At 42.9% G+C, this 27585-nt stretch overlaps 1 non-coding gene across 1 annotated transcript; it reads left to right on the top strand.

Moving 5' to 3' along the window:
• The first annotated feature begins 6520 nt into the window (after positions 1-6520).
• Positions 6521-6593, top strand: Trnaa-cgc (transfer RNA alanine (anticodon CGC)). Its single transcript has one exon. It is a non-coding gene; the product is annotated as a tRNA-Ala (tRNA).
• The last annotated feature ends 20992 nt before the right edge of the window (positions 6594-27585 follow it).

Below are 27585 nucleotides of genomic sequence, written 5' to 3'. Positions count from 1 at the left end.
GCCATAACGGCCAGCTGCACCTAATATTTAAAAAAAAAAACATATGTTTTTGGGGGTGTCAGGATCACACAGTGTAATTTGCTTCAGCTTGATTCGTGATCTGCGTATAAAAATCATACTACTTTAGAGTGAACTATCCTTCCTGAAAGGTTTGGGACATTGCAGTTTATACCACCTAGAACGACTGGGAATGTGCAGCCTCTGGATGTTTGCTTTTTCAGTGCCTATAAAAGATATTATTGCACTATCTGCAACTACACCTTAAGCGATAGTTAGTTTCACGATAAGTTCCACGACATACTGTTTCGTATTCGGTTGCATGCCATCAGATTCCGTCAGTTCTCATCACCCCGTTACTACAACATAATTCCATACTCATTAGGAGTAGATACCTAGTTGAACTTCCTGCATCGTTTGTAACTTCCATGGAGCTCGGCTTCGATCTTGGTGGTGCGAACTTTTGTGATCACTGTGACGTGCCATTTTTCATTCGGTGTTCACTGTGCGAGTTAATGGTTTATTCTGTACATTTCTCGAATGTCGAAGATGTCCATTTTTGTGAAGTGTGGTACACGCTTCCCACAGAAGGTCAATCACTGCACCTCCCGGATACTCATTCTATGTCGCCCACCTGATGCACACGGTAATGCATTAGTAGCTAATATTTTTCCTGTCATAACTGTTAACACAACACTTTCAAATGAGCCTTAGTAAAGACCCAACTTGCGACCTCACACTTAAAGGGTGACTTGTCAGTGCTAATTTGCAATCTCAGGTATCTCTCAGAAAGCTAAAGCGCTGGGATTAACGCATTTCGAAGCAGCAGGGCTTGATCAGAATTACGCTGCAAGAGTCTTACAAGAACAAAAATTTTAAAATTTGTTGTCACTTCTACTGCAAGCGAAGATTCAGTTACAAGGAAAATTGTTATATAATATTTCTGATAATAGGAGACTGTTGTTGTTCTGGTATTCAGTACAGAGACTGGTTTGATGCAGCTCTCCATGCTACTCTATCCTGTGCAGCTTCTTCCTTATGAATCTGCTTACTGTATTCAACTCTTGGTCTCCCTCTACGATTTTTACCCTCCACGCTGCCCTCCAATACTAAATTCGTCATCCCTTGATGACTCAGAACACGTCCTTCCAACCGATTCCTTCTTCTAGTCAAGTTGTCGTAGAAATTTCGCTTCTCCCCAATTCTATTCAGTACCTCCTCATTAGTTACGTCGTCTACCCATCTAATCTTCAGCATTCTTCAGTTGCATCACATTTCGAAAGCTTCTATTTATCGTCCATATTTCACTTCCATGCATAGCTACACTCCACACAAATACTTCCAGAAACGACTTCCTGTCATTTAAATCTATACTCGATGTTAACCAGTTTCTCTTCCTCAGAAACGCTTTGCTTGTCATTGCCAGTCTACATTTTATATCCTCTCTACTTCGACAATAATCAGTTATTTTGCTCCCCAAATAGCAAAACTCACTAACTACTTTAAGTGTCGCATTTACTAATCTAATTCCCTCAGCATCACCTTATTTAATTCGATTACATCCCATTATCCTCGTTTTGCTTTTGTTGATGTTCATCTTATATCCTCCTTTCAAGACACTGTCCATTCCGTTCAACTGCTCTTCCATGTCCTTAGCTGTCTCTAACAGAATTACAATGTCATCGTCGAAGTTTTTATTTCTTCTCCATGATTTTAATACCCACTCCGAATTTTTCTTTTGTTTCCTTTGCTGCTTGCTCAATATACAGATTGAATAACATCGGGGAGAGGCTACAACCCTGTCTCACTCCCTTCCAAACCACTCCTTCCTTTTCATGCCCCTCGACTCTAATAACTGCCATCTGGTTTCTGTACAAATTGTAAATAGCCTTTCGCTTCCTGTATTTTACCCCTGCCACCTTCAGAATTTGAAAGAGAATATTCCAGTTAATATTGTCAAAAGCTTTCTCTAAGTCTACAAATCCTAGAAACATAGGTTTGCCTTACCTTAATCTATCTTCTAAGGTAAGCCGTAGGGTCAGTATTGCCTCACGTGTTCCCACATTTCTACGGAATACAAACTGATCTTCCCCGAGGTCGGCTTCTACCAGTTTTTCCATTCGTGTGTAGAGAATTCTTGTTAGTATTCTGCAGACGTGACTTATTAAACTGATAGTTCGGTAATTTTTACATCTTTCAACACCTGCTTTCTTTGGAATGGAATTATTATATTCTTCTTGAAGTCTGAGGGTATTTCGCCTGTCTCATACATCTTGCTCACCAGATGGTAGAGTTGTGGCAGGGCTGGGATTATTCCTTTGAAATGCTTGAATTCTAGTGTTTGTGAATCCACGTTGTCAATTTTCTCAGCGGATTTGTGAGGGGACTATTGCTTTCTCTTATACTGCGAAGATAGCTATTGAGAGGCAAAATTAGTAAGCTCCATTTTAATTATAAATGACATGTTCCGGACAATAAACCACTCTGAAAAGAACTTTGTAAATCACATTATCAGTCACTACTGAATGCCGTTGTTTCCCAAACTTTTGTTGGAAAACCGGCTTCCGTTGTTTATATGGAAAAATCGTATTCTGGTAGGTAGTTTTGTTTACGAACCATTCCAAAGGTAAAAGAGGAATGCCGTAAACGCTGAACGCGAAGAGAAAATTCATAACCTGAATTATGAGCCATTCGTGTTTAACGTTTCGTTTAATGAACGCCGTTTCCAGGACGATTCCGCCACCTCATTTCGCATTCCTCTGTCATTTCGACTTAATACTGGAGGCCCACTGTTTTATTTCATAATTTTATAGTGACGTAATCTCGCGTTTCATAAGCAAGAGGAGCTTAATTTGAAGAAAGAAAAACGTGTTTACTGGATCGGCGCCCGGCATCGAAGCCCGAATGCAACGCCGTGGCTGTAAACGTTGGTCTTCCGAGTATAAAGCGACACTTAAAACACAAAAATGCTTTTGGTTTTTAAGTGCCGGTGCTAGTTTTGGACATTCGTTGAATTGTGCTAATCCACACACAGTCCCAATTATACATTGCTGGAGCCTCTATTTGGCTACATGTTTTGTGACCATTTGCCAGGTACGCATGTAGGCACATATATGAAAGGGGGCGGGGAAGTCAAATAGTAGCTTTAGGACGGGTTGTGGTTCGGATATGTGAGAAAGAGTTTGGAGGTTAATGTTCAATCCAAGCACAAGTGGAACAATTAGCTTCTCAGCTATACAAAATTTTCAAGTTAAATGCCGCTATAAAAACGATGTCTGATCCATTTAGTTCGGTGTATTACAGTTGATCAACCCATACAAGAGTACATAGTATTATAATAAGTTGTCTGTAGTACATAAAACTAAGATGTCTGTGTCATCTCAAGCAGATTGCTAGTTGTCGATCATTAATAAACACTTGTGTACTACGTAACTTCCATTTCCACAATATCCCATACCTATCTGAAAACAAAAGAGGAAAGTCTTCAACAGTTGATAATATCGAAAGGAATAGCTGTTTATCTGTATGGTAGATGTTCGCAACTATCGAGATATTCCAGAAACGACGCTTCTTTGTCAGATGAACCTACAGTCTTTTGTTAAAAGCATTCAAGAAAGGGGTTTTTTACTGACGCGACGCTTTTGACGATTCACTGTCAACCTATTCGTACGATTTTTTCTGGCTAACCATTCGCTCTCTCTGTATTTTATCCCTCCTACACTCAGAATTTCAAAAAGCGCATTCCAGTCAGAACTGGAAAGTTGCTGTGTTCAGTGGAAAACTTGTTACTTCGATGACTTGAGCCACCGCTAATTATGCAACTTTTGTTTTCCAAGATGGTGCTTCACAGCTGTAATATGTTTAACGAATATATGCTATCTGCTGCTACATAAGATTTCTCGAAAGGTTCTCCTTATTTCGGTCTACGTGGACAGTCTTCTGGCACGAGACAAGAAGTCGTTTCTGCATCTTGCTTACAGGCGTATTAAACATGGTTGCCTTAATATTAACTGAAAGGAACAAATATGTGTATTGAGATTCTACACTGAAGAGCCAAAGAAACTGATACATCTGCCTAATATCGTGTAGGGCTCCCTCGAGCAAGCAGAAGAGCCGCAACACGATGTGACATGGAGTCGACTAATGTCTGAAGTAGCGCTGGAGGGAACTGACACCATGAATCCTGCAAGGCTGACCATAAATCAATAAGTGTAAGACGGGGTGGAGATCTCTTCTGAACAGCGTAATGCAAGGTATTTGGAGACTTTGGTGGTCAGCGGAAGTGTTTAAACTCAGAAGAGTGTTCAGGGATGCAATCTGGAGCAATTCAGGACGTGTGGGCTGTCGCATTGTCCTACTGGAATTGCCCAGATCCGTCGGAATGCCAAATGGACATGAATGGATGCAGGTTATCAGAAAGCATGCTTACGTACGTGTCACGCGTCAGAGTCGTATCTAGACGTATCAGGTGTCCCCTATCACTCCAACTGCACACGCCCCATACCATTACAGAGCCTCCACCGGCTCGAAGAGTTCCCTGGTGACATGTCGGGTCCATGGATTCGTGAGGTTGTTTCCATAATCTTACATGTCTAGCCGCTCGAAATAATTTGAAGCGAGACTCGTTCGACCAGGCAACATGTTTCCAGTCCTCAACAGTCCAATTTCGGTGTTGACTGGTCCAGGCGAGGCGTAAGGCTTTGTGTCGTGCACTCACCAAGGGTACACGTGTGGGCCTTCGGCTCGGAAAGCCCACATCGATGATGTTTCTTTGAATGGTTCGCTCGCTGACACTTGTTGATGGCCCAGCACTGAAACCTGCAGCAATTTGCAGAAGGGTTGCATTTCTGTCACCATTAACGATTCCCTTCAGTCGTCCTTGGTCCTGTTTTTCCTGCAGGAGCGATGTGAGATATTTGATGTGTGACTGGATTCCTGACATTCACGGTACACTCGTGAAATGTTCGTACGGGAAAATCCCCAATTCATCGCTACCTCGGAGATGCTGTGTACCATCGCTCGTGTGCCGACTATAACACGACGTTCAAACTCACTTATATCATGATAATCTGCCATCGTAGCAGCAGGAACTGATCTAACAAGTGCGCCAGACACTTGTTTTCTATATGCGTATTCTGCCTGCATACATATCTCTGTATTTGAATACGCATGCCTACACCAGTTTACTTGGCGCTTCAGTGATGTTAGTAACACGTTTCTGATAACCAGACGCATCTGTACTCCCACTTACAAGGCGGCATGTACCATTTCACGCAGTACCTTTCGAAGTCACTCTTATTGCATTCACATTGCAACTGTTGCGAAAATTTCCAAACTGCTGTGATGAAAAACCATATTACACTTGTTTGGCCTTCTGTGCTGTAAATTTACTATGTAACTTCACAGCTACAATGTGATCGTAATAAGAGTAATATGTACAGGTGTACAGGTTTTGTAAGAAATGTACATGGACGGTTTTTCAACGGAAGTACAGTTATATCCAGTTATCAGAAATGTGTTAGAGACACAAATATTAATGCTAATGTTTGCCTATTTAACTCAATATAAAGGCAACTGTTTTTATCACATCAGTGCACAAAATGCTAAAACGATTTTTGTTCCGTGCCAGAAGATGATCGACATAAATCGAAATTAGTAGAACGTTTCAATTAAATGTACACAGCAGTTGATGTATGTAAATATGTCTTTCATTGTTATGCTACGAGATGGATTACGGCTGCCTATCTCCTGGTCAGGAGAAGACTCTGGTATTAAACATAACCCTTAATTTTAGGCGGAAAATTTCTCAGGAGAACAGCACTGTATGTTAGTGAAACTTTGGGAAAACCTCAGCAGAAGAAAATCGAAGCATTTGAGACATGGTGCTACACAAGAATGTTGAAAATTACAAGAACTGATAAGGTAAGAAATGAGAAGGCCCTCCATGGAATTGGTGAGGAAAGAAATAGATGTAAAACACTGACAACAAAGGGGAGACAGGATAATGGCATATGTGTTACGACATCAGGGAATAACTCCTACGGTACTATACGGATCTGTAATGGGTGCGACAGAGGCTGCAATGCATATAGCAAATGATCGAGGATGTAAGTTGCACTACAATGTTTTGGGCTACTTGGCCCTATGCTGAGATCTTTAAAAATCACAAACACGAGGTTGGTTGTTCTATGATGTTTCGGGATTGTAGCCGCTAGACGTCGACAACTTGCCACGAAATTTCGCCTGGCAACTGTTCATGCATCTTTTGGTGTATGTTTAAAACAAGCCGGTAAAAGTTCAAGTATCACATACTGCTTAGTTTTAAGGAGAGAATTTTTCCACCCAAATAATGCGGTTTGTGGAAGTTGTAATGCCATGCAATATGGGAGAAAATCAACTTGTCAACACACAATAGGTCTTGATCATGCACTGGTAGAAGTGCCCTGTAATATGAAACCACTGAGAAATAAGTTTTCTCATCTCTCATTGACTCTCTATAGCATGCCACCCTAAAGAACCACCGAGCGAGGTGGCGCAGTGGTTAGCACACTGGACTCGCATTCGGGAGGACGACGGTTCAATCCCGTCTCCCGCCATCCTGATTTAGGTTTTCCGTGATTTCCCTAAATCGTTTCAGGCAAATGCCGGGATGGTTCCTTTAAAAGGGCGCCGTCGATTTCCTTCCCTATCCTTCCCTAACCCGAGCTTGTGCTCCGTCTCTAATGACCTCGTTGTCGACGGGACTTAAACACTAACCACCATCACACCACCACCTAAAGAATCGTCAGCTTTTCTGGCATCTGGTCAGACACAAAGCGGTGGCGTCAGTGTGGTGGTGGTAGCTTACAGTGAAAGACATGTATATTCCGAGAGTGTGTTTTATTCGAATTCAGTTGTGTGTTATTATTTTGTAGCTTGCGATTAAGAGTAGCACACGTTTAATAATGACAGTTCTTGTGGTTCAAACATGGCTCTAATGGATCAGAGCACTATGGGACTTAACATCTGAGGTAATCGGTGGCCTAGAACCTAGACTACTTAAACCTAATTAACCTACGGACATCACACACATCCATGCCCGAGGCAGGATTCGAACCTGCGACCGTAGTAGTAAAAAAATGGCTCTGAGCACTATGGGACTTAACATCTATGGTCATCAGTCCCCTAGAACTTAGAAGTACTTAAACCTAACTAACCTAAGGATAACATGCAACACCCAGCCATCCCGAGGCAGAGAAAATCCCTGACCCCGCTGGGAATGGAACCCGGGAACCCGGGCGCGGGAAGCGAGAACGCTACCGCACGACCACGAGATGCGGGCCCTTAGTAGTCACGCGGTTCCGGAATGAAGCTCCTAGAACCGCTCTGCCACCGCAGCCGGCAGTTCTTGTGGTCAGTAACCATACAGCCTAAGTGTAGGCATTCTCATTACCGTCAAGGATAGTTAATTATTTGTATTAAGATGAAAGGTGAAAATACTATATAACTATTTACCATAAATACACACGTTTTTACACAGATACAAATAATCTTCACTACAGATACAAATAATCTTCACTATATAATGGTTTCATAGCCTAAATCTAGGTTTGGAATACAGACAGAAGTTTCAGCACACAAATTCTGAAGGACTTTCACTGTCCCTCTGAATGTTCTGAGAGAATGTTCAAAAATTAAATGCCGTACGGTTTGCTGCTTTTCGCTGCCGTCACGCTGAAGAGACGACAATCATCCCCGCCGGCCGGGGTGGCAGAGCGGTTCTAGCCGCTACAGTCTGGAACCACGCTACCACTACGGTCGCAGGTTCGAATCCTGTCTCGGGCATGGATGTGTGTGATGCCCTTAGGTTAGTTAGGTTTAAGTAGTTCTACGGTCTAGGGGACTGATGACCTCAGAAGTTAAGTCCCATAGTGCTCAGAGCTATTTGAACCATTTGACAATCATCGCCATTGGCACATCAGTGCTGCACATCCTCCCTCGAAAATTCTGAGCGGATTCAGTGTGCACCAGAGCCGTCAGGGTGGATGAAAAACATCTTGTCACTCCCAGAGAGATTTAATTAGTTGGTAATGCAACAGGAAAGTTTTCTCCTGCCATCAATTGTCCCAGCCTTACGGCATGTCGAAGTGACTGGTTTGCAGACTGATTACTATGCCCCATGGCGGCTTTCCAGACTTCAGCCACCTGGAGCTCTAATAATGAAAGTTACTAATGCATTACTGATAGATTTTGGACTGTTTTTTAATTCTTATCCACTCGTTCATAAATGACTGCCATCTTCTTATCGATGACGGTGGAATATTTCTAAGAACCGGTAGCCAGTGCATGTCTGTGGGGCGGATACATCCTGTGATGAGGCACACTGCCTGACTGAGCTTTGCGTTAGTTACTTCAGTGTGAGCACTGTTTTTCCAGGTGGGACAACAGTGTTCTGCGACTGAGTATAAAAGAACTAAACCTGATGATCTACGGACACTTCTAATGGCACCCCAGGTGGTTCTTGTTACGTTCTGGAATAATTTGTTCCGAGTTTTGATTTTAGCTGCCTCATCTACTCTGTAGGAATCAGCATGGGTTTAGAAAAAGAAGATCGTGTGAAACCCAGCTCGCGCTATTCGTCCACGAGGCTCAGAGGGCCATAGAGACGGGTTCCCAGGTAGATGCCGTGTTTCTTGACTTCCGCAAAGCGTTCGATACAGTTCCCCACAGTCGTTTAATGAACAAAGTAAGAGCATATGGACTATCAGACCAATTGTGTGATTGGATTGAAGAGTTCCTAGATAACAGAACGCTGCATGTCATTCTCAATTTAGAGAAGTCTACCGAAGTAAGAGTGATTTCAGGTGTGCCGCAGAGGAGTGTCTTAGGACCGTTTGCTACTCACAATATACATAAATGACCTTGTGGTTAACATCGGAAGTTCACTGAGACTTTTTGCGGATGATGCTGTGGTATATCGAGAGGTTGTACCAATGGAAAATTATACTGAAATGCAGGAGGATCTGCAGCGAATTGACGCATGGTGCAGGGAACGGCAATCGAATCTCAGTGTAGACAAGTGTAATGTTTTGCAAATACATAGAAAGAAAGATCCCTTATCATTTAGCTACAATATAGCAGGTCAGCAACTGGAAGCAGTTAATTCCATAATTATCTGGGAGTACGCATTAGGAGTGATTTAAAATTTAATGATCATATAAAGTTGATCGTCGGTAAAGCAGATCCCAGACTGAGATTCATTGGAAGAATCCTACAGAAATGCAATCCGAAAACAAAGGAAGTAGGTTACAATATGCTTGTTCGCCCACTGCTTGACTGCTCACCAGTGAAGGATCCGTATCAGATAGGGTTGATAGAAGAGAGAGAGAAGATCCAACCGAGAGCAGCATGCTTCGTTACAGGATCATTTAGTAATCGCGAAATCGTTACGGAGATGATAGATAAACTCCAGTGGAAGACTCTGCAGGAGAGACGCTCATTAGCTCGGTACTGGCTTTTGTTGAAGTTTCGGGAACATACCTTCACCGAGGAGTCAGGCAGTATATTGCTCCCTCCTACGTATATCTCTCGAAGAGAGGATAAAATCAGAGAGATTAAAGCCCACACAGAGGCATACCGACAATCCTTCTTTCCACGAACAATACGAGACTGGAATAGAAGGTAGAACCGGTAGAGGTACTCAAGGTACCCTCCGCCACACACCGTCAGGTGGCTTGCGGAGTATGGACGTAGACGTAGATGTAGAGATCCCCGAGATGAATTTTATATGTCTACATCTACATTTATACTCCGCAAGCCACCCAACGGTGTGTGGCCGAGGTCACTTTACGTGCCACTGTCATTACCTCCCTGATGAGCAATACTAAAGTATAGATCAAACGAGTTTTTTGTAAGCCACCTCCTTTGTTGATGGACTACATTTTCTAGGGACTCTCCCAATGAATCTCAACCTGGTACCCGCCTTACCAACAATAAATTTTTTTATGATGATTCCACTTCAAATCGTTCCGCACGGATACTCTCAGATATTTTACAGAAGTAACTGCTACCAGTGTTTGTTCCGCTATCATATAATCATACAATACTACAGCATCATCCGCGAAAAGTCGCATGGAACTTCCGACACTATTTGCTTGGTCATTTATATATGTTGTGAAAAGCAATGGTCCCATAAAACTCCCCGGCGGCATGCCAGAGATTACTTTAACGTCTGTAGACGTCTCTCCATTGACAACATCATGCTGTGTTTTGTCTGCTAAAAACTCTTCAGTCCAGCCACACAGCCGGTCTGATATTCTGTAGGCTCTTGCTTTCTTTATCAGGCGACACTGCGGAACTGTATCGAACGTCTTCCGGAAGCCAAGGAAAATGGCATCTACCTGGGAGCCTGTATCTAATATTTTCTGGGTCTCATGAAGAAATAAAGCGAGTTGGGTCTAACACGATCGCTGTTTCCGGAATCCATGTTGATTCCTACAGAGTAGATTCTGGGTTTCCAGAAATAACATGATACGCGAGCAAAAACATGTTCTAAAATTCTACAACAGATCGCTGTCAGAGATATAGGCCTATACCTTTTCGAATCTGCTCGACGACCCTTCTTGAAAACTGGAGCTACCTGTGCTCTTTTTCAATGATTTGGAATCTTCCGTTCCTCTATAGACTTACGTTACACGGCTGCTGTAAGGGGGACCTGTCTAGGGTCACACGTGTTTATATTGGGGTGATGGAATATTTAAGAGGCTGGTGTCTACATGTGATAATAAGTTTGCTTATTTCGTAAGTGGAAAGTCTTTTGATGGTTCGGTCGGGGAGAATTATGTTTGGAGCAATAATACAACAAGGTCTATTGCTTCAGATTCCCTAAAGATTTGCTTCTGAGCGATCAAAGCAATCCTATCAGCGTACATAAATTTCCTGAACTTATTCCTGGAAGGTGAGCGTGTGTGCTGTCAAGGGACTCACAAACTTGGGATATCTTCCGCGATAGGAGCACAACGATACAACGTCGCAAGTTGGGTGGAAACAACATTCCCGACTTGGTCATGAAGCGTACAGGTCCATCTCCAGCACCCGTGTGAACTGACTGGTAATTACAACCAGTCCGTACCATCACTTTTGTTATTAGTAATGACAAGTAGATTTAGCGCAGCACGACGAAAATAAACCACAAGCATTCCAATATTCAGATCTATGAGCAAACGGAACATTACACCTCTGGAGTGAGTATACACTGCTGGCCAGTGTAAAAAGGTGTTCATTGGACAAATATACTATACTAGAACTGACATGTGTGTACATTTTGCGCAGTTTGGGAACATAGATCCTGAGAAAACAGTAGCCACAACAACCACCTCTGGCCGTAATGACGGCCTTGATACGCTTGGGCATTGAGTCAAACAGAGCTTGGATGGCGTGTACAGGTAAAGCTGCCCATGCAGTTTCAACACGATACCACAGTTCATCAAGAGTATTGACTGGCGTATTGTGATGAGCCAGCTGCTCGGACGCCATTGACCAGACGTTTTCAATTGTGAGAAATCTGGAGAATGTGCTGGCCAGGGCAGCAGTCAAACATTTTCTGTATCCAGAAAGGCCCTTACAGGACCAGCAACATGCGGTCGTGCATTATCCTGCTGAAATGTAGGGTTTCGCTGGGATCGAATGAAGGGTAGAGCCACGGGTCGTAACACATCTGAAATGTAACGTCCACTGTTCAAAGTGCCGTCAATGCGAACAAGAGGTGTAACCAATGGCAACCCGTACCATCACGCCAGGTGATACGCCAGTATGGCGATGACGAAAACACGGTTCCAATGTGCTTTCAGCGCGATGTCGCCAAACACGGCTGCTGTAAACAGGACCTGGATTCATCCGAAAAAATGACGTTTTGCCATTCGTGCACCCAGGTTCGTCTTTGAGTACACCATCGCAGGCGTTCCTGTCTGTGATGCAGCGTCAAGGGTAACCGGAGCTACGGTCTCCGAGCTGATAGTCCATGCTGCTGCAATCGTCGCCGAACTGCTCGTGCAGACGGTTGTTGTCTTGCAAACGCCCCCATCTGTTGACTCAGGGATCGAGACGTGACTGCACGATCCGTTACAGCCATGCGGATAAGATGCCTCCGCCACACACCGTCAGGTGGCTTGCGGAGTATGGATGTAGATGTAGACTGTTAGTGATACGAGGCCGTTGGGATCCGGCACGGTGTTCCGTATTACCTTCCTGAACTCACCGGTTCCATATTCTGCTAACCGTCATTGGATCTCGATCAATACGAGCAGCAATGTCACGATACGATAAACCGCAATCGCGATAGGCTACAATCCGACCCTTATCAAAGTCGGAAACGTGATGGTACGCATTTCTCCTCCTTACACGAGGCATCACAACAACGTTTCACCAGGCAACGCCGGTCAACTGCTGTTTGTGTGTGAGAAATCGGTTGGAAACTTCCCTCATGTCAGCACGTTGTAGGTGTCGCCACCGGCGCCAACCTTGTGTGAATGATCTGAAACGCTACTCATTTGCATAAACCGCATCTTCTTCCTGTCGGTTAAATTTCACGTCTGTAGCACGTCATCTTCGTGGTGTAACAATTTTAATGGCCAGAGCTGTAATTTAATCTCAACTTTACTTAATTTGAGAATGATATTAGTTTTGAAATGCAACACCTAACTTCGAATTATCTTATTCTCATCATTGTGATGTGAAAGTGGCCCTTAATTTCGTGGCTCACCTATGGCAACAGATTCTAAACAGTTCACACAGCAGTTTTTACATGATAAAATGATACTTACAATTTCCTGCCAAAAATTACGACTCCTGTTATCTGGACATGTTAGAGGCCGCAGAGACGAAAAGCCAAGTTTTGTTCGACAGACGATTATCTATGGGTGACACTGCAAAAAGTTACTGTGTGAACTGCTCTAATCTGCATGTATCATATCCAAAAACAACAATATTCTGTTCCAGAAAAATTCAATAAATTTGGCTTTACAGTTGTTGTGGTCTTCGGTCCGAAGACAGCTTTAAGGCAGCTGTCAACGCTATTCTATGCTGTGGAAGCCTCTTCATCTCTGCATAACTACTTAAACCTACGTCCATTTGAGACAGTTTATTATAGTCAAGCTTTGGTCTCTCTCCAGAAGGTGCCTCACTCAAGATGCGTCCTATCAATCATGTCTGCCTTCAGTGAAGTTGCACTATAAATTTATTTTCTTTATAATTCGGTTCATTGCCTCCACATTAGAAATCCGATCAACTCATCTATTTTTAAGCAGTCTGCTTTAGCATTACGTTTCAAAAACTTCTATTCTCTTTTGGTCTGGACTTATCACACCTGTGCAAGATTATACCCCAGACGAATTAGAAAAGTCTTAATAACATTTAAATTTTGTATTCTGTGTTAACAGATTTCTCATTTTCGCGAACCCTTTTCTTACTATTACATTTAATGCCGTCAGTAATTTTCCACCCAAATAGCAGTATTCTCAACATCTACTGTTACTGTCCCAATCCCTCATCAAACAACCTCACTATTGCCTGGTGTGTTGTTGTTGTTGTCTTCAGTCCTGAGACTGGTTTGATGCAGCTCTCCATGCTACTCTATCCTGTGCAAGCTGCTTCGTCTCCCAGTACCTACTGCAACCTACATCCTTCTGAATCTGCTTAGTGTACTCATCTCTCGGTCTCCCTCTACGATTTTTACCCTCCACGCTGCCCTCCAACGCTAAATTTGTGATCCCTTCATGCCTCAAAACATGTCCTACCAACCTATCCCTTCTTCTAGTCAAGTTGTGCCACAAACTTCTCTTCTCCCCAATCCTATTCAATACCTCCTCATTAGTTACGTGATCTATCCACCTTATCTTCAGTATTCTTCTGTAGCACCACATTTCGAAAGCTTCTATTCTCTTCTTGTCCAAACTAGTTATCGTCCATGTTTCACTTCCATACATGGCTACACTCCAAACAAATACTTTCAGAAACGACTTCCTGATACATAAATCTATATTCGATGTTAACAAATTTCTCTTCTTCAGAAACGCTTTCCTTGGCATTGCCAGTCTACATTTTATATCCTCTCTACTTCGACCATCATCAGTTATTTTACTTCCTAAATAGCAAAACTCCTTTACTACTTTAAGTGTCTCATTTCCTAATCTAATTCCCTCAGCATCACCCGATTTAATTTGAGTACATTCCATTATCCTCGTTTTGCTTTTGTTGATGTTCATCTTATATCCTCCTTTCAAGACACTGTCCATTCCGTTCAACTGCTCTTCCAAGTCCTTTACCGTCTCTGACAGAATTACAATGTCATCGGCGAACCTCAAAGTTTTTACTTCGTCTCCATGAATTTTAATACCTACTCCAAATTTTTCTTTTGTTTCCTTTACTGCTTGCTCAATATACAGATTGAATAACATCGGGGAGAGGCTACAACCCTGTCTCACTCCTTTCCCAACCACTGCTTCCCTTTCATGCCCCTCGACTTTTATGACGGCCATCTGGTTTCTGTACAAATTGTAAATAGCCTTTCGCTCCCTGTGTTTTACCCCTGCCACCTTTAGAATTTGAAAAAGAGTATTCCAGTCAACATTGTCAAAAGCTTTCTTTAAGTCTACAAATGCTAGAAACGTAGGTTTGCCTTTTCTTAGTCTTTCTTCTAAGATAAGTCGTAAGGTCAGTATTGCCTCACGTGTTCCAACATTTCGACGGAATCCAAACTGATCCTCCCCGAGGTCCGCATCTACCAGTTTTTCCATTCGTCTGTAAAGAATTCGCGTTAGTATTTTGCAGCTGTGGCTTATTAAACTGATAGTTCGGTAATTTTCACATCTGTCAGCAACTGCTTTCTTTGCGATTGGAATTATTATATTTTCTTCTTGAAGTCTGAGGGTATTTCGCCTGTCTCATACATCTTGCTCACCAGCTGGTAGAGTTTTGTCATGACTGGCTCTCCCAAGGCCGTCAGTAGTTCTAATGGAATGTTGTCTACTCCGGGGGCCTTGTTTCGACTCAGGTCTTTCAGTGCTCTGTCAAACTCTTCACGCAGTATCGTATCTCCCATTTCATCTTCATCTACATCTTCTTCCATTTCCATAATATTGTCCTCAAGTACATCGCTCTTGTATAAACCTTCTACAACTCCTTCCACCTTTCTGCCTTCCCTTCTTTGCTTAGAACTGGGTTGCCATCTGAGCTCTTGATATTCATACACGTGGTTCTCTTCTTTCCAAAGGTCTCTTTAATTTTCCTGTAGGCAGTATCTATCTTACCGCTAGTGAGATAAGCTTCTACATCCTTACATTTGTCCTCTAGCCATCCCTGCTTAGCCATTTCGCACTTCCTGTCGATCTCATTTTTGAGACGTCTGTATTCCTTTTTGCCTGCTTCATTTACTGCATTTTTATATTTTCTCCTTTCATCAATTAAATTCAATATTTCTTCTATTACCCAAGGATTTCTAGCAGCCCTCGTCTTTTTACCTACTTTATCCTCTGCTGCCTTCACTACTTCATCCCTCAGAGCTACCCATTCTTCTTCTACTGTATTTCTTTCCCCTATTCCTGTCAATTGTCCCCTTATGCTTTCCCTGAAACTCTGTACCCGAGTATATTCGTTTACCCTTGTTTCACTTTTGCTGATCATTTGATCTCTTTGCACACCATGATCCATACTGTTCAACGGCTCTTATAAGACTTTTTCCGTCTCTGGCACAATTACTAAGCCGTCGGCAGACCTCAAAGTTTTTATTCCTTTTGCCTGAAATTTAATTTCGTTCCCAAACTTCTCCTTGGTTTGGTATAAATGGTGGAACCATTGTCAGCTGCTGTTTGTGTATGAGAAATCGGTTGCAAACTTCAGCACGTTGTAGGTGTCGCCACCGGCGCCAAGCTTGTGTGAATGCTCTGAAAAGCTAATCATTTGCGTATCACAGCATCTTCTTCCTGTCGGTTAAATTTCGCGCCTGTAGCACGTCATCTTCGTGGTGTAGGAATTTTAATGGCCAGTAGTGTAGAAATCACTTACAAACTATGAGAAAGAAATTAAGTTACATACCGGAATTGGTAGGTCGCATCCTGCCTTGCCTCCAACTGTGCAGCTGGCGGAAGAGCCACCGGTGCGCACCGTTTCTCGCTGGGGCGACCGAAATCTGATTCTGACCGGACCGGAAAGTGGGAGCTGCCGTCGCGAGCAGTTACGCGACACGTCCAGTGGAAGCCGACGAGCGGCTCTTCCCGAAACTTTCCAACCTGGTTACTGAGGTAACGACGCTCAATTTAGCCCTGGGCTCGCCCATCGAATCGATTGCTCAACGTCTGCGGCCGCTCCGGCGCTCGTAATTCGGCGCGTGCCTGGGGGTGTCGTGCGGGGGCGGAAGCGTCCGTGGGGGTGGACGGGGGGATGAGGGAAATTTACGGGCCTCCATTACAGCACCTTGTTTATACTCTGTCCGGAGCAAGCCGCAGTTTAGGGACCATCACGCCCCAGACGCGGTCCCGCGTCATGCATATGCAAGCGTTATGGCTATTTCGATAAATCGATGGAATAGTTTGCAACGCGCTGCCCTCGCGTGGTCGGAGGCCGCCGTAAACATTTCTCGCCCGAGTGCGATTACGCTTCGACACTTTCCTGGCCACGCCAGAAAGCTGTTGTCCTGCTCGTCAGCGTCGTATCCGCGCTGAAACAATGCAGATTGCTCGCACTTAAAACCGCGCGGTTCCTAAATGCTACCTTCTGCTGTTAGCAACATAGATAGCAGAAAATTATATACGTAGTGATAGAGCAGCCCAGATGAGAGCGTAGCCGGTACGTCTCATGCACTTTAATTAAGTAGCTCCTGCAGCGTAGGGAGTTCGGCGCATGTGCAGATGTAGGAACTGAAATTAGCTTTAACCGGACAAATGTGACACACTAAATCAGCAACATAGTGTGTAGTTATCCTTTGCGGTGAAACACTCTCACTAAACATGCCGCCGGCCGAGGTGGTCGAGCGGTTCTAGGCGCAACAGTCTGGAACCGCGCGACCACTACGGTCGTAGGTTCGAATCCTGCCTCGGGCATGGATGTGTGTGATGTCTTTAGGTTAGTTAGCTTTAAGTAGTTCTAAGTTCTAGGGGACTGATGACCTCAGAAATTAAGTCCCATAGTGCTCAGAGCCATTTTTTTTCTAAACATGCCCTGGGAAACAGAATTATAAACCAAAGAAATACGTGAACTGGTATGATATGAAGGCTGAGAAACATAGTGGTGTGAGACGCTATAGCAACTTGTCCAGTAAAGGTGGTTTTGTATTTGACACTATAGAAAAATCACTGAAACATGAAGAATAACTTCACTGAACGTTTTTAATAGTCTAAATACTAGATTTACGTTTCAAACTAAACAAGAACATCTTATTGTACCTATGTATTTTGTACGCATTTTCTTTTGGGAAAAAACAGTTACACTACCAGGAATGTCCTGAAATTATTTAAACCACATTGAGGTTGGGTGTTGAACAGGGTATTTTCAAAGAGATATTTACGTTTAATAAAAAAAAGTGGCTCCTAGCACTATGGGACTTCATTTCTAAGGTCATCAGTCCCCTGGAAACTAGAACTGCTTAAACCTACCTAACCTAAGGACATCACACACATCCATGCCCGAGGCAGGATTCGAACCTGCGACCGTAGCGGTCGGGCAGTTCCAGACTGTAGCGCCTAGAACCGCTCGCCCACCCCGGCCGGCTTACGTTTAATAAGACAATCCTGTTATAAGACTAACATACATCTTAAGTTCAAATCTTTTCTTCGCTCTCCTTGGAGGCCATATCAGGAGATGGGCCGACGTCTTGTTGGTTATGATTGTTTCTTACGTTTCTAAAAATAGTATGGTTCACTGCGGGGACGTATTTTAGCAAATACAACATGTCCCTTTATGAAGAATTGGTATAGCTCATGGGCCGCTTTAAAGTTTCTCTTGTTCAGTCATTACAAGGCTAAGAGGCAGATCCTGTTTGACAGGTTGTACACCAAGCGCTTCAAACGGCATGTCTTCATTCAGTGTGTATTTGTACAGGGTCCGCAGCTCGTGGTCTTGCGGTAGCGTTCTCCCTTCGCGCGCACGGGGTCCCGGGTTTGGTTTCCGGCGGGGCCACGGATTTTTCCAGCCTCGAGGTGACTGGATGTTGTTGTGTTGCCGTCGTCGTCGTCGTCGTCATCATCATCAGGCATCCTCATTACGGTCTGAAGAAGGCAATGGCAAACCACCTCCACTAGGACCTTGTCTAGTACAGCGGTGCGGGTCTCCTGCATCATCCCCTATCCTCCTCGGAGTATGGGACCTCATCATCATCATCACTTATACAGGGCTGAATACTCCTTTTACTTCGAAAAGCGAATCCACTGTATTCTCAACCCTTTCACTTTGTCTTAATTTTCTTTTTTTCATTTTTTAATGCCTTTGTCAAGTTTTTTAACTCTCAGAAACTCGTCACCTTCCGTTCTTACTTACAACGATTTGTATTTTTTTCGCTCAAAGTCAGTATTATCCTGTAGTTGTCATCCGGGGTGAAGACAATTTGATTTCTTGTTGCTTTCTCTGTGTGACCAAAGTCAGCATCATTAGGCAGATGTAAGTGCTTGCAACCATGAAATTTAGGCCAATGATGTTTACAATCGCTTGTTATGTCAAATTCATTGGGGTTAAAGCTATATTAGCATTATGGTTTTGTCTCCGGAAGTGTCACTGAAAATTATTGTGTGTTTACAGGGATTGTGTTCTATGTGCATGGTACAACTAGCAGAGATTTCTTGTGATCTCCTGCTTGCAGTGGTCTCATTACTTACATACATTTACCCTAAATTTTTCCCCGGATCATGTACCTCCAGGTTATAACAGTAAATGTTTCTACGGGAGTATGCTTTACTGTTAGTTTTGTAAACGGGAGGGTTTTCTGTAAAACAATAGTTGTGGTGCATCATCTTCATTTTCTTTTGCCAGTTTCTATCAGATTTCAAAGTAGCACATTCTTTTTCAGCTCTTGTTAAATGGAGACAAGTGTAATGTGATGCGAATACATAGAAAGATAGGTCCCTTATCATTTAGCTACAAAACAGCAGGTCAGCAACTGGAAGCAGTTAATACCATAAATTATCTGGGAGTACGCATTAGGAGTGATTTAAAATGGAATGATCATATAAAGTTGATCGTCGGTAAAGCAGATGTCAGACTGAGATTCATTGGAAGAATCCTAAGGAAATGCAATCCGACTAGAAAGGAAGTAGGTTACAGTACGCTTGTTCGCCCACTGCTTGAATACTGCTCAGCAGTGTGGGATCCGCGCCAGATAGGGTTGATAGAAGAGATAGAGAAGATCCAACGGAGAACAGCGCGCTTCGTTACAGGATCATTTAGTAATCGCGAAAGCATTACGGAGATGATAGATAAACTCCAGTGGAAGACTCTGCAGGAGAGACGCTCAGTAGCTCGGTACGGGCTTTTGTTAAAGTTTCGAGAACATACCTTCACCGAAGAGTCAAGCAGTATATTGCTCCCTCTTACGTATATCTCGCGTTGAGACCATGAGGATAAAATCAGAGAGATTAGAGCCCACACAGAAGCATACCACAATCCTTCTTTCCACGTACAATACGAGACTGGAAATAGAAGGGAGAACCGATAGAGGTACTCAGGGTACCTTCCGCCACACACCGTCAGGTGGCTTGCGGAGTATGGATGTAGATGTAGATATAGAGTATGTACCCTTCCTATTTCCGCCCTTGTTTCTGGATTTTGCCCCTACCGCAGTTCTTACACGTATCCTTTCTAGGCAAGTGAAACTCTAAGTTCATCACTGTTACAAAGTATACCAAGTATTTCATCACAGTTGGTATCCATGGTGCTAGTGTGTAGCTTGTCTGATTTGTGATGGAAGATTAGGAACATAGGGGTGGAAATCAGACTCACTTCACTTGACATTCTGTTGAAATCTCCGAGGAGGTGCTCCTACCTATCGGCTAAAAGTCTAAGTTTGACTTACACCACTCTGCTTCCGTAACAGACGTTTTATGTTAGATGTCGGACAACTGAATATCTCAAAACTGATATTCATTGACTTCTATCACTATGTTCCTAAGACATCCATATACTCTAATTGACATTATGAAAACTTAGTCGGTGGTTTACAAACGATGATCATAAACTCAAAAGAATAAAAACATTCATCTGAAAGTTGTCGAACAACTATTGTTTATTATCACTTACCCACTGAATCTCTTTCTTGGCCTATACAGCAGTTTCTTCGTTTTTCTTGCTGTCTGAAGCGTACTGAATACACCGTCCAGCCACGTTATCTTGACCATCGCCTATAGTCGACGTCAACATGGAGTAGCCACTCACAGACAGCAGGTGGTAGCGCTAGCAGTAGAGGGCGTGTAAAGCGTGTCGGGGCAGGGGGGAGGGGGGGGGGGGAGGTATAGGCGGAAAACAGTGCAGAAGTCAGTCGTTGTCATAATGCGGAAACGTAACGATTTATCTGACTCGCAAATGGGCTTGTTCAAAAATGGTTTGCCTCTAAGCACTATGGGAATTAACATCTGAGGTCATCAGTCCCCTAGACTTAGACCTACTTAAACCAAACTAACCTAAGGACATCACACACATCCATGCCCGAGGGAGCATTCGAACCTGCGGCCGTATCAGCAGCGCCTAGAACCACTCGGCCACATCGGCCGGCCAAAAGGGCTTGATCATTGGCTTCTGGGCAAAAGGTGGAAGCATTTCCGAAACGGCCAAGTTTGTGAACTGGTTAAAATATACCGTGCATGACAAAGTGCACTATCCAACACCAATGCCGCGGCAACTGTGTTACACCATGGGATGGCAGGTGTTGGTTGACTGATTTGGGGCAAGAGGACCAAACAGAGAGGTCATTGGTCCCATCGGATTAGGGAAATATGGGGAAGGAAGTCGGCCGTGCCGTTTCAAGCGAACCATGCCGGAATTTGACTGAAGTGATTTAGGGAAAGCATTGAAAACCTAAATCAGGATGGCCGGACGCGGGTTTGAACCGTCTTCCTCCCAAATGCGAGTCCAGTGTGCTATCCACTGAGCCACCTCGCTCGGCAGATGACAGAGGTGAACGACGCCTGCGGAGATGTGTGCGGGCGAATAGACGCGCAACTGTTGAGGAACGGACCTCCCAGATGTACCAAGGGGCAGTGAACGTCGCTGCTTAAGAGCCCACGCCGTAGTTGCCTGGTCCATTCGCCCCTTCTGACTGCTGTTCATCGCCAACGAAGTTTGGAATGTGCACGCCAGCACTGCAAATGGACGTCCACCGAGTGGCGACTGGTGGCCTTTTTAGATAAATCACTTTTTATGCTCCATGGGACAGATGTGTAGGACGTGAAATGTGGATAGCAAACACCCTGCAACAATCTTCAGAGCGTTACGGTGTGGGATATGTCTTCTTCACATTCTATGGGTGATACCATCGTTCTGAAAGGCACAATGGATCAATACAAGCATACATCTGTCCATGGGGACCATATCCACCACTTCATACCTTTTGTGTTTCCTTGGCACCATGGGCTCTACCAACAGGACAATGCAATGTGCCACACAGCCCGCAGTGTACGTGCGTGGTTTGAAGAGCAGCAGGATGAGTTTGCCGTACTACCCTACCAACTTCACCGGATTTAAAACCAAACGAGAATCTGTGGGACCACCTCCAGCTCGCTGTTCGCCTCACGTATCCTCAGCCAATAAACGTAGCACAGCTGGCCGTGGCACTGGAATCGTCATGGCTCCATGTCCCTGTCGGTATCTTCCAGAACTTCACTGATCTATTCCTGGACATCTGGCAGGTGTCCGCGCTACATTCAGACTTTTCACGGGTGGTCACATTAATGTGATTGGACAATGTAAACGTAGGTTTCCGCGGCCGTTGTCACAGTCAATAAAATTCTTCTGGGCTTGTGGCCGCATTGTCATCTGTAAAATTCCGATGTTTCGGCGTCTGTTGCAAGGCGCCTTCCTCAGGGTGTATTGCTAACTGCTGAGTGAGCACTAGTTTGGATACTTATATACAATGGAGGAGTGCTGTCATTGGATGTGAGGGTTAGGAGGAAGGGTATTACGAGTTCATTTTATTGGTCTTTGCATTGCGTATTGTGTAAGTATCCAAACTAGAGCTCATTCAGCAGTTAGCAATACACCCTGAGGAAGGCGCCTTGCAACAGTCGCCGAAACGTCGGAATTTTACAGATGACAATGCGATCTCAAACCCAGAAGAATTTTATTGACAATGAATAAACAGTTAAACACAGAGGGTGGTCAGAAACCGTCTGAAAAGCTTGTAGGGCGTAGAAATAAGTGTTAATAAAAAACTGATAAGTTTTACAGTTTCTGAGTTAATTATTATTGAAGTGAACCAATCAGGCCCTCGCACGCTCCGATTCAAGGATCCTGTCGTAGATGGCGTCGTCAAACTTATTCTTCATTTGGTTTCCTAAAATGACACTAATTGAATGTGACGGGTATAATTCCTCTTTCACTTTAGTAAAATGATTAAAAGTTGATTATTTACTTACTAGCAACAAGAGAAGGTGCAATTATCTCAATGATTTGAACTAAACAACACATCGGCGTATTCAGTGATGGCTGATTCGGTGCTGATAGGATGATGCATCACGGTGAATCTCTATTTTAATGCCTGCATGCGCTTTCAAATGCAGTGATTATTTATATGGTATAGGGACTTCGTGTGATAAATTTTAAAAAAATGAACGTTCTATTACTGACCATTTAGGGCTGCTGTATTAGCGGCCTGTCAATGGCATCACCATATTAGCATCGCCCAGGTTTTGTTGCTCACCGTCACAAAAAGCTGCGAAAGCATTTTAAATCAATGTTAGAACAAGGAATAATGGTAATATCAAATAAAGAAAACACCTCCCCTCCCAAGATCATGTTACTACTCTAATAATTACAAAAACTAGAATGTAACCGCCTTATACTAGCCGTTGTGACAAGAGACGCAGGAAGAAAAGGGAGCGATAGAGGAAGATATGTTTTATCCATCACTTGTCTTCTAAACAAAATCTCAACGATTAACTCGGAAACGTGCACACAACAAATAAATTATTTTTAATTTCCACAAATAATCCAAATAAATACAATCTCGTTATCCTATTATCCTTTTTTAGATGTCTTTATTTTTAAAAATGTCCACGTAATTAATTACGACAAAATGAAGAAAGACTAACTCCATTGTATTATTCTAACGTAATGCCATTATATTACTATTTTAACTGTTATGTCTACTCTGAGCGTTCAGAACGGGGTTTTTCCTGCAACAGTGGTTTTAAGTTTGAACGAGGCCTATTTGGATCACGCCAGTCCTGCTTTGACATGTTTCTGATGTAGTTGACGGCTTGTTTGTGATTTATTCCTGTTTTGACACAGATTTGAAGTCGCACATCACAGAACGGAATAAAGTGTCCGAAGATTTAAAGAAATTATGAGGAAAAAGAGAGGACTAAATTAATCCTAGAATTGTAATTGTCTTCTACTCTCAGATGGAACTTAGTTTAAAGGAGCAGAAAAAAGGAACAGCGGTTACTTTATGTGCAGATTAAGTACTTTGGTGATAGGAGGCAAACCCCTCTCATTTCTTTCAAAATTATCGCTTTCCTTTCGTGTCCTTTTCATGACCCTTGTGAGTACAGCATCTGGTTTGTGAACATGTCAACGAGCCTTTCGGTCCTTGTATTTTAACTCTAATAAGAATTTCATAGTTAATTACTTTCGTCATAGTCAAAAAAATTTTCCTTCGTTTACAAATTTCACAATCGTGGGTTTGTCTGTCTATAGTCTACATTCCAAAATAAATCGTAAAGTCAGTATTGCTTCACGAATCTGTAAACTTCTCTGAAATCCAAACTCATCTTCCGCCAGGTTGGCCATTCCATTTCTGTGTAGCAAATTGCTATTAGTGTTTTGCATTCAGGGCTTATTAAATTAATGGTTAGTCACACCTTCACTAGTCAGTAGCTTCCTTTTTTAGTACTGAGTTTATTACATTATTATTGAAGCCGTGTCCACCGGGGTGTCCGAGCAGTTCTAGGCGCTACAGTCTGGAACCGCTCGACCGTTACGGTCGCAGGTTCGAATCCTGCCTCGGGCATGGATGTGTGCTATGTCCTTAGGTTAGTTAGGTTTAAGTAGTACTAAGTTCTAGGGGACTGATGACCTCAGAATTTAAGTCCAATAATACTCAGAGCCATTTTTTTTTTATTGAAGCCGGAAGGCATTCAGTCTGTCCTTCATACTGGCTGAAACAGTTTTGGCTTGGTTACTGCACCCAAGAATATTAGTAACCAGTAACATCACTCACTAGTCTTTAAAGAATCGATCTGCGATGTATAAAAACACTTCAACTGTTCGATTACAAATGTATTAAATACCTGACGTTAAGCATGTAAAAACTTTATGGTACAACACCCAAAAACCTTAATTGTGTTGGTTTCGTTAATTTGGGATTATTCATCCATAGACAGATGAAAAGGGCAAAGGAATACTGGTCTGAAATTAAATCGTAATGCTTAATGCTGATGTTTCACGCGGGAACAACGAACATTTAGTTAGAGATAAACCGTTTCCCCTTTAATACTATATCGGGCTGTAAGTGACGATAGATTAGAAAAATTTGGAATTATTTTTAGAGTTAAAAAAAGCTAGTTCTACTCGAATATAAATGTCTATGACTTCGTATCTACTGAACCTGACATAATTTGGCAGGTGCATGCACTGGTATATTTAGAAACTACCTTCAGAATTTGTTATGAATAGAATCAATAGTAATGAAGTAATGAATTAAAACGACATCCCTGTTCCTGAAGTTTTACTACATTGACAACGAAAATGTAATAAGCGACAAACTTTTTTCCTTTCATTATTTTGTGCGCGGTGTCAGCGATAGAAAGTTTCGAAGAGACTTTTATCTGAGTGTAAAGCTACTGCTCAAATACTGTTTGAATATCGTCTTGATAGTTTGTGCATCCTGAGTTAATCTTCGAGAAGACATACACTCAGTTTCTAACTGCAATACTTGACTTTTAACGTAAGATCATACCTCTTAAGCAGTAGTTGATCACAGAATTCTAATTTTTTAAATTATTTGAAATACTGAGGAACATTTTCGGTTCCTCCTAGAAGCTGCTAGATAAGCTACGTCCTACTGTGACCAGCTGACTAGACGACCAGTTCGGCCCTTTAGTAATACAGATGATGAGGGATTGTCGTCTATTTCAGTTGCCTTGTTTTGAGTGAAATGTGTCAGTGATTTGTCAAATGCTTCTTGTAGTATCCCCCATCTCATCCTTACCCACCTCTTCTTCGCTTTTTATAATATTATCAGTAAATCGCTTCATGTAACCCTCCTACGTGTTCCGTGCATCTCTGAACCTTACTCTCTTTACTTGGCAATAGCTCATCATCAGAGCTTTTGATTTTCATATAGCTACTTCTTTAGCAATAGCTCATCATCTGAGTTTTGATATTCAGATAGATACTTCTTTCTTCTCCAAACGTACGTACAAAGTCCCATAGTGCTACTTTTGAAACACGGTAGGCTAGTCCCTGGCCGCCGTTTCATTTGTTATTAAGTGATTTGACTTAATTCAAGGGTTAATCAAGTCCTCCTTGAGTAATTAATGATCGTTATATCATGTTCTTTACATTTTTATTAATACATATGGGAGAGATGCTTAGCGCAATACTAACAACTTGATTGACACACTATTTGTTTTAATTTAGTATTGGATTCTTACTGCGCGCTAATCTTGGCATACTGGTGTGGCCTGGGCTAAAGCCACTGGAATCTCCGCAGGGCGAGATAGACCGTAGACCTGTTCGGTAGCTTGGCCAGGAGGAATCGTAGGAAGCGGCTTAGGTGACAAGAGGACAACACATTGTCTGACGTATCTTCTCGGTCTTGTTTAAGTATCCCAGGGCTGTCTGTACAGCATCTTCCTCCTGGAACTTGTGAAAGCGTCACAGCGTGATCTCTGAGTGTCTGATGTAGAAACGCACTCTATAGTTTCGCTGACCATCCTGGGCGCAGTGTAGAAAGCGACCGGACGTACCACAAGACAGACACAGCTAAGCTGCACGAAACTCCGGTAAACATTTTATGCAGCTCCTGAGAATGTCACCCTGTAGTGGTCTTCAGGTGTCTGATTTTTCCATGCCTCCATCGTTCTCACCTAATCTGGAAAATTTACCTCAGACCGTGGTAAACCGAGAACTCAGCAGTCGACCGGCCAGCGATATTAAAATATGGTCTGGTGGCCGAACAGGCCAGTGGCTTTCCGTTTTGCGATCGGCCTGGTAATACTGTAAAGGAGTGGGAGTTTAATAAGAATTTGTCCATATTGTTTAACTCGACGACGGGAACTTAAATTCTAGGAAGGAAGAGGATAGCGAGGCTTTGAGGTGAGTCGGGAAGAAATGAGTTTGCATTCTGGCACAGTTCCAGATGTGTCCTGCAGTACTCTGGATCAAGAATCCACATGCAAGCTTTCGTATTCCGGCTTCGGAGCTAAGCTCTGCAGATTTCGATTTTGATTGGTAAGATTACGCTGTCAGATCCAGAGCTCTTGGAGTGCTTGATTCGTTCATTAGGCGCGTTTAACTTCTGATTTCCGTGAATTAAACAGAGGTTCAGTTCAATAGTGATTGGCTTTGCCTCAGTACAGGTATACAGTTCCTTTACACACTACTGGCATTGCAGTAATGAGCGCGGCAACTATCACGTTTATTAAAGAACTGATGCCGGCCGCGCTGGTCGAGTGGTTAAAGGCGCTTGAGTTCGGAACTGCGTGACTGCTACGGTCGCAAGTTCGAATCCTGCTTCAGACATGGATGTGTGTGATGTCCTTAGGTTAGTTAGGTTTAAGTAGTTCTAAGTTCTAGGGGACTGATATCCTCAGATATTAAGTTCCCTAATGCTCAGAGCCATTTGAACCATTAGAGAGAACTGATATTTTTCTTGCAATGGCCATCACTCCACATTTCCATTCCCATAGTGCAGATGCTTATTTTTTCAATCTTCTTATTGTTGGCATAGTTTAGTGCTTCTAATGTGTATGGCACATAATCTTTGAGAGAGCAGAGTAAGACAAATTGCCTGTTGGCTTCTGTCTCGGGTTCTTCGGTCGATATTCGTTTGATAATTTTTATGACGTTTCGCCAGCGCGAATGGCTGGCATTGTCAAAGCTACTCCCTCAATTTCTGGTGGAAAGGAGTAAAAACTCAACTTGTCTATTACTTTATTTACACTCTAAGACAAGAAAACGGCAAACCGCGAAGGAATTATCCGAATGGGACTGAAATCGGTAGATGTGATGTACATGTACAGGCAAACTTAAGAAAAAAATGGATGATTTATTCAAGAGAGAGGTGGATTAATATTGTATAATTACTATTGGTTATGGAATAAAGAATTAAAAAAATATATATGAAAAGAGAGATTCACCGATTGAGCAACTCAGTTACGCTTTGGTCCACCTCTAGTCCTTAGGCAAGCAATT

This window comes from Schistocerca gregaria, chromosome 5 (genome assembly GCF_023897955.1).
Source record: "Schistocerca gregaria isolate iqSchGreg1 chromosome 5, iqSchGreg1.2, whole genome shotgun sequence".
In the NCBI taxonomy this organism is placed as follows: Eukaryota; Metazoa; Arthropoda; class Insecta; order Orthoptera; family Acrididae; genus Schistocerca; species Schistocerca gregaria.
This window is presented reverse-complemented; position numbering and strand designations above follow the sequence as displayed.